This window comes from Orcinus orca, chromosome X (genome assembly GCF_937001465.1).
Source record: "Orcinus orca chromosome X, mOrcOrc1.1, whole genome shotgun sequence".
NCBI classification, from domain to species: domain Eukaryota; kingdom Metazoa; phylum Chordata; class Mammalia; order Artiodactyla; family Delphinidae; genus Orcinus; species Orcinus orca.
The window spans coordinates 16,025,015-16,030,530 of record NC_064580.1 but is presented as its reverse complement, the minus strand read 5'-3'; the positions used below and the strand labels follow the sequence as shown (position 1 = coordinate 16,030,530).

General features: G+C 47.1%; 1 long non-coding RNA gene and 1 other non-coding gene across 2 annotated transcripts; one reads left to right on the top strand and one right to left on the bottom strand.

Annotated features, from left to right (window-relative positions):
• On the bottom strand, positions 1–2,162 carry LOC117201242 (uncharacterized). Its single transcript, XR_004483243.2, has 3 exons — positions 2,099–2,162; positions 1,154–1,206; positions 1–40 (listed from the first exon to the last, which is right to left on the bottom strand). It is a non-coding gene; the product is annotated as an uncharacterized LOC117201242 (long non-coding RNA).
• A 1,217-nt stretch (positions 2,163–3,379) lies between these two features.
• TRNAV-UAC (transfer RNA valine (anticodon UAC)) lies at positions 3,380–3,452 on the top strand. The gene has a single exon. It is a non-coding gene; the product is annotated as a tRNA-Val (tRNA).
• Positions 3,453–5,516: the final 2,064 nt, after the last annotated feature.

Sequence of the window (5,516 nt, the reverse complement as noted above, 5' to 3'; positions counted from 1 at the left end):
CTGTGGAAGTTCTCTTCAGGCTGCTTGCATTTTTTTTTCACTGAAATAAGGAAGCAAGGTCATCAGCTGTAGGTGAGGTTGGGGAAGGAGGTACAGGAAGTTTAGGGAGAGAAGACATGAACCTGTCCTCTAGGTGAGGTGGAAAATGAACGGACAGGGAAAGTAGACATGATTCTGGGCCGCATTAAGAACACACTTGAGGTACTTACTCAAGAATTTAATGTGAAACCAGTAGGCCTGAAGGTGTGTTCCTCCTGGGGCCCAGGCGGAGAGGGGAAACAGTTGGATTTAACAGACTGGTTTTGCCAACAAGTACAAGCAACAAAGGGGCAAAGGAGTGATAAAAATGACCACAGAACTTGAACTGGGTAAACAGACTGAGGGATGTAATTAACTATGAAAAGGTAGGTGGGCAAAAAGTAACGAACACCCATTCCAACAGGCTAGTTTCAAATGTTCTGATGAGCCGTAAAAGGGGAAAAATAAGGTGAACTCTGCCATACTAAGGTAACCACTCACTTTCCTTAGTAAATACTTGAATATACACTGAAAGACAAAGTACAATCATTTCTAAATGAAATCAGCTCAATGGAGCTTCCTAAGTCAGCTCGGTGTTTGGGGCCATGGTTTCCTTGGTTGACGAAAGCCAAACCATCAGTGAAGGAAGCCGTCAGTGAGGAAACCATCAGTGAAGCCAAACGCTGGGGAAGCCACACTAAACACCTGAGAGATCAGAGGGCTCAAAAAGTTTGAAGTGACTTCTAGTCTTTATTTGCTAGTTCGTTTATTTCTCTGGTAGTTGTTCAGATGATTATGGGCAGACCCGGGGGTCACAGGCCTCACAAATCTGACTGAACAGGCTAAAGTGCCAGGGGAAACTGTGGCCAGCTGCAGCACAAGCCATGATGCTGGTGGTATCAAAGTGAAAGTCATCAACAGCGGTTCACGACAGGCTCTTACTTCTGGCTTTTAGGGATTTCATTTAAAAATTACAAAAGACAAAAAAGGTATCCACTTCCTCACTGGCATGCATACAAAATATTATAAGACACCAATGGCACTCTTATGGGAACATTTAGCCTCTATGAACGCGGGCCTCCCCAAATCACTTAGATATCAGAAAACTGAGTATGAGCCCAGCCCCGCCACTCACCAGCAGAAGGGTCTCGGCAAGACATTCGAACTCTTCGGCTTCAACTTCTTCAGCTGAAAAATGGAGATAGTAATACTTACCACGGCTACCTCATAGGAATGTATGTGAAAGTGCTTTGTAAACCATATTGCACTTTACTAGCAACACAGATTGTGAATACAACTTGAAGGCAGCAGGAGTGGAACAAAAGTCTCCCTCCTTTTTGCTAAAGGCAGAATCCTGTGTTGCGTGCATCAGAGGTGTACCAGCCTCTTTTCTTTGTGTGGGAACCCGGCCAAAGCTTGCATGTGGCGAACCCACCCTTATAGCAAGGGCAGACAGAAAGCTCGAGGAAGGGCAAAGTATTCCCTAGAGACAAACCAAAACACGACTAGTGAGTGTAATTTTAGGCCCAATTCTTGACAGCCTCGTTTTGAACTGACAAGGGTTTGGCAACGGGTTAAATATACTGATCACTGGGCATGATGGGAGTCATTATAGCTCACTGACTAGCAGGAAACATGGAGTTTTCATGAATTCATCCTCTGGCTAGTGGCTGTCCACTCATGGTCATCTCATGGCTCACAACCTAAGTGTCAAGTGTTCAAGAGGCCTCTCGAAACGTATCAACAAAAAGGCATTCTGGAAGGGGTCCATGATGAACACTACAGGGAGCTAACTAGGATATAGGAAACCTGGTACTAAAGAACCTAAGCCAGCTTGCCTCTGTTTCTGTGGAAAAATTTACATGGCAGATAAGTGCCTCCATTTTCCCAACCCGGAAAGTAGAGGTAACATTTAGACCCAGACGGGAAAGGGGGTGTCTAGTCCAGCCCATGCATTTCACAAAGGGGGATACAGAGGCTTGGAAAGTGAACTGATGTTCAAGAGTACACAGCTAGTGAGTAGCCAAGGCAGCGCTAGAATCCTGACCACCACCCCCAGATTAGTGCACCTTCCACCCACCTGTTTCTCCCAGGGGCCTTCCCAGGAAGACAGGAGTTGGCCGAAGGGGTTGCTTCATACAATCAGTATCACTTCTCCATCATTCTGCCAGCCTCAAAGTCAGACGCCTGGGAAAAGGACAGCCGCAGCCTTCAGCCACTCCAACTCACCACTGAAAGAGCCGCCCCCGACCCACCCAAATGGTTTCAAGTGCGTTTTCAAGCTTGAGGATGGCGAGCAATCCCAGGATGGTGACGAAGATCCATCCAGAAGCACTGGGGAGGGCAAACGGCACCGACAATGGAAACCAAGAAACGATACCATACAGGCGGCCTTCGTAATGGAGGGTCCCAGCACCTTATCGGGACCACAGTCCTGGAAGCACAGGGGCAGGCTCATGGGCTGCACTCTCACGGGCCCGCGCTGCGTTTAATGCTCTGCTGTCATGGTTGTGGAATTGTCAATAACTTATGATCAAGGAACCTGATATTTTCATTTTGCATTGGGCCCCTCAAATCTTGTGGCCGGTCCTGCTTCCCCCTCCCCGCTCCAGCCAAAGAGACGGCCTGTTTATACCGGCCTCCTCACCCCTCCCCTACCCCAGACAAATAAGATCAAACAAAAGCCCTGTAATTTTTAGCCCCTCTGGGGCTTCCGGAAGGGGAAGAATGTTGTGGAAAAGGTCAGGGAAGCATTAAGAGCCTGTATCCTCGGGGAAGAGGCAGAGTGACCAGCTGCCTTTTCCAACCCTGGCAAAATAAAGGCCAATATAAAAAGGAGCCCCCAGCCCTCCCCCCCAGCCCCGCGCTGCCTGAATCTTCGGCTCCTTGTGGTGCTCCTGTGCGCCCTGCTCCGGACTCAAGGCTTCCAATGCTGCCGGAAGCGGCTCAGTGTGCCCGGGGGAAAGTGGGGAAGTGCGGGTCCCTCAGGCTGAGGGGAGCTGTCAAAAGGGGCCGCGCCCCGGGCACTGTCCCCTTCCGCCCACCGGGCCGACCTCGCCGACGCCCGGGCTGCGGGAAAGTTTGGGGAAGGGTGACTAGCGGGGCGACGCTCTGGCCAGGAGGGTAACCCCTCGCCCCGGCCTCCCCGTGGTCGCAGGGGCGACGAGGCCGGCGGGGAGGAAGGACGAACTACCCAGACGCCGGAGCCGGAGCCCGCCACCTGGCCGCGAACACCAAATCTCACAGGCGGCGCGGGGCCACGGCAGGGGCGGAGTTACGGCGGATGGGCGGGGTTTCAGCCGAGGAGCCGGTTCTCGTGTGACACTATGAATAAAGTAATGATAAAAGGGAGGTGCGAGGGGGTTCCATAGTGTAGTGGTTATCACGTCTGCTTTACACGCAGAAGGTCCTGGGTTCGAGCCCCAGTGGAACCAAAGTAGCACGCTTGATTTTTCACTCTTTAAAGAAGAGAAGTGCTTTTCTTTCTCCCATTAATTTTTTTTAAATCTTTATTTGTCTACTTTTTGGAATGTTTTTATCGCAGAAGCGTAATGACAGATAGCCACTCCTCCCATCCCTGCCACCCTCGCCCGACCTAGGAAACAGCATAAGTGGGGGCCTGGCCGTGTTGTAGTCCCGAGGGCGACCCCGCCCCGCCAGGGCCCTACCCCGACCTCTCCTTCGGTGCTCCGGGGCGACCTCGGGAAATCCGGCGCTCGTGGGAACCAAGATCACCCAGCACGGCCCCTTCCTTACAAACCAGGGCAGGCCGGCCCTCCGAAGCCTCCAACTAAACTATGGCAGTACAGCGGTGCTTTGACTGCAGTTAAATTATTAAAGGTTTATTATTATTAAAGGTTTAATTTTTTCAGTAAACTCTAAAATACAGAGCAGAGAAAACAATAGTTCTTTTCTTTCTAGTACTGCAGTAGGGTTTGTTAAAGAGACCTTCGTCAGTTTAATGAAGAATCCATACATAGTATAGAATAAGCGTCAGGCTTGTGGACACCCCCAAAATGCTGATTGAATGAGTAAACTTTAGTTCCTTTTTGTTCCTCTGTATTAGTTCATTACAGCTTCGCTTTGGGGGGTTATTATCTTTTCAATATTGACCTTTTTCATCTTTGACAACAGGAGTGAAGTAAAGGTCTCTGGGACCCTGGGGGATTGAGGTGAAAAAGGTCAAGAACTAAAGTGGTGGCCAAGAACTAAAGAGGGAAGCGGATTAATGTACAGCACGGTGATTACAGTTAACAATATTGTATACTTGAAATTTGCTAAGAGAGTGGATCTTAAATTTTCTCACCAGACACACAAAAAATGGTTACTTTCTGAGACAATGGATGTGTTAACTAACCTTATTGTGGTGATCATTTTGCAATATATATGTATACGGAAAAAAAAAGGGAAGGGGAAACTCAGTATTTTTCTTTGAGTTTTTCCACATAGTTTTGTTCATACAGTGGGTAAATTTGTATCCTTTTCTAACTCAGGATTATAACACATGATTGTCCTTTTTATTACAATCACTTCATTAACTTTTTTTAAAACCTTCTTAACTGTTTTTAAGTGTATAGTTCCGAAATGCTAAGTAAAGTCACACTGTTGTGAAAAACATCTCCAGAACTTTCTTACCTTGGAAAACTGAAGCTCTGTATCCATTAAACAACTCCCCTCCCCACCCCATCAACTTTATTGTTATTGGCTGTATAGTAATAATAATAGCTAATTATGTTAAACACTATTCTAAGTATTTTTTATGTATATCATCCCATTTAAGCCTCAAACTAACTCTATGAAATAGGCATTATTATCACCATCATACAGATGAGAAAATTGAGGCACAGAGAACTTAAGTGACTTTCCCAAGGCTATATAACAACTGGTTGAGCCAGGATTTGCATCCAGTCTGGCTTGGGAATCTGTGCTCTTAACCCTGCCTGCTGTCCTGAATCCCCTATGTAGATTGTTTCCAATTTTGTCTTATTATAAATAACACAGCAATGTAAATCTTTGCGTGTAACTGACCGCCCCCTCCCAATTTTGTATTTTCCTGAGTGAATAGGTGTAAACATGATGCCAGCTTGCTTTCTGAGAGGGGAAATCCATGTCATTTTCATAGAATTCGAGAATGTTAGTGTTTGTTTGGCAGGAAATTGCTCAAGGTCACCCCCTAGAAGACGATGGCAGAGAAAGGATTAAGACCTGGGTCTTCTGATTCTAGTTTCTATTTTCCTCCACTGCTTCCCTTACATTTAAAGATAGAATAAAGCCAATACCTTCCTTTGCTAAACTGACCTCAGTTGACGTTAGCTTCTCCTCTGAGACTTCTTATTGAGGCAGGTAACTATGTGGGTTAACTTAGCGGGGCTTGGCCAAAGCCCTAAGAAGTAAATGAAATAAGATGCTTAATGAGGCCAGTGCTCAAGTTAAGCTGCTGTTCCTCGGAAAGCTCTCCACTTTGATAAGGAAGAGCAGCAGCTAAGGACGAGGGGAGA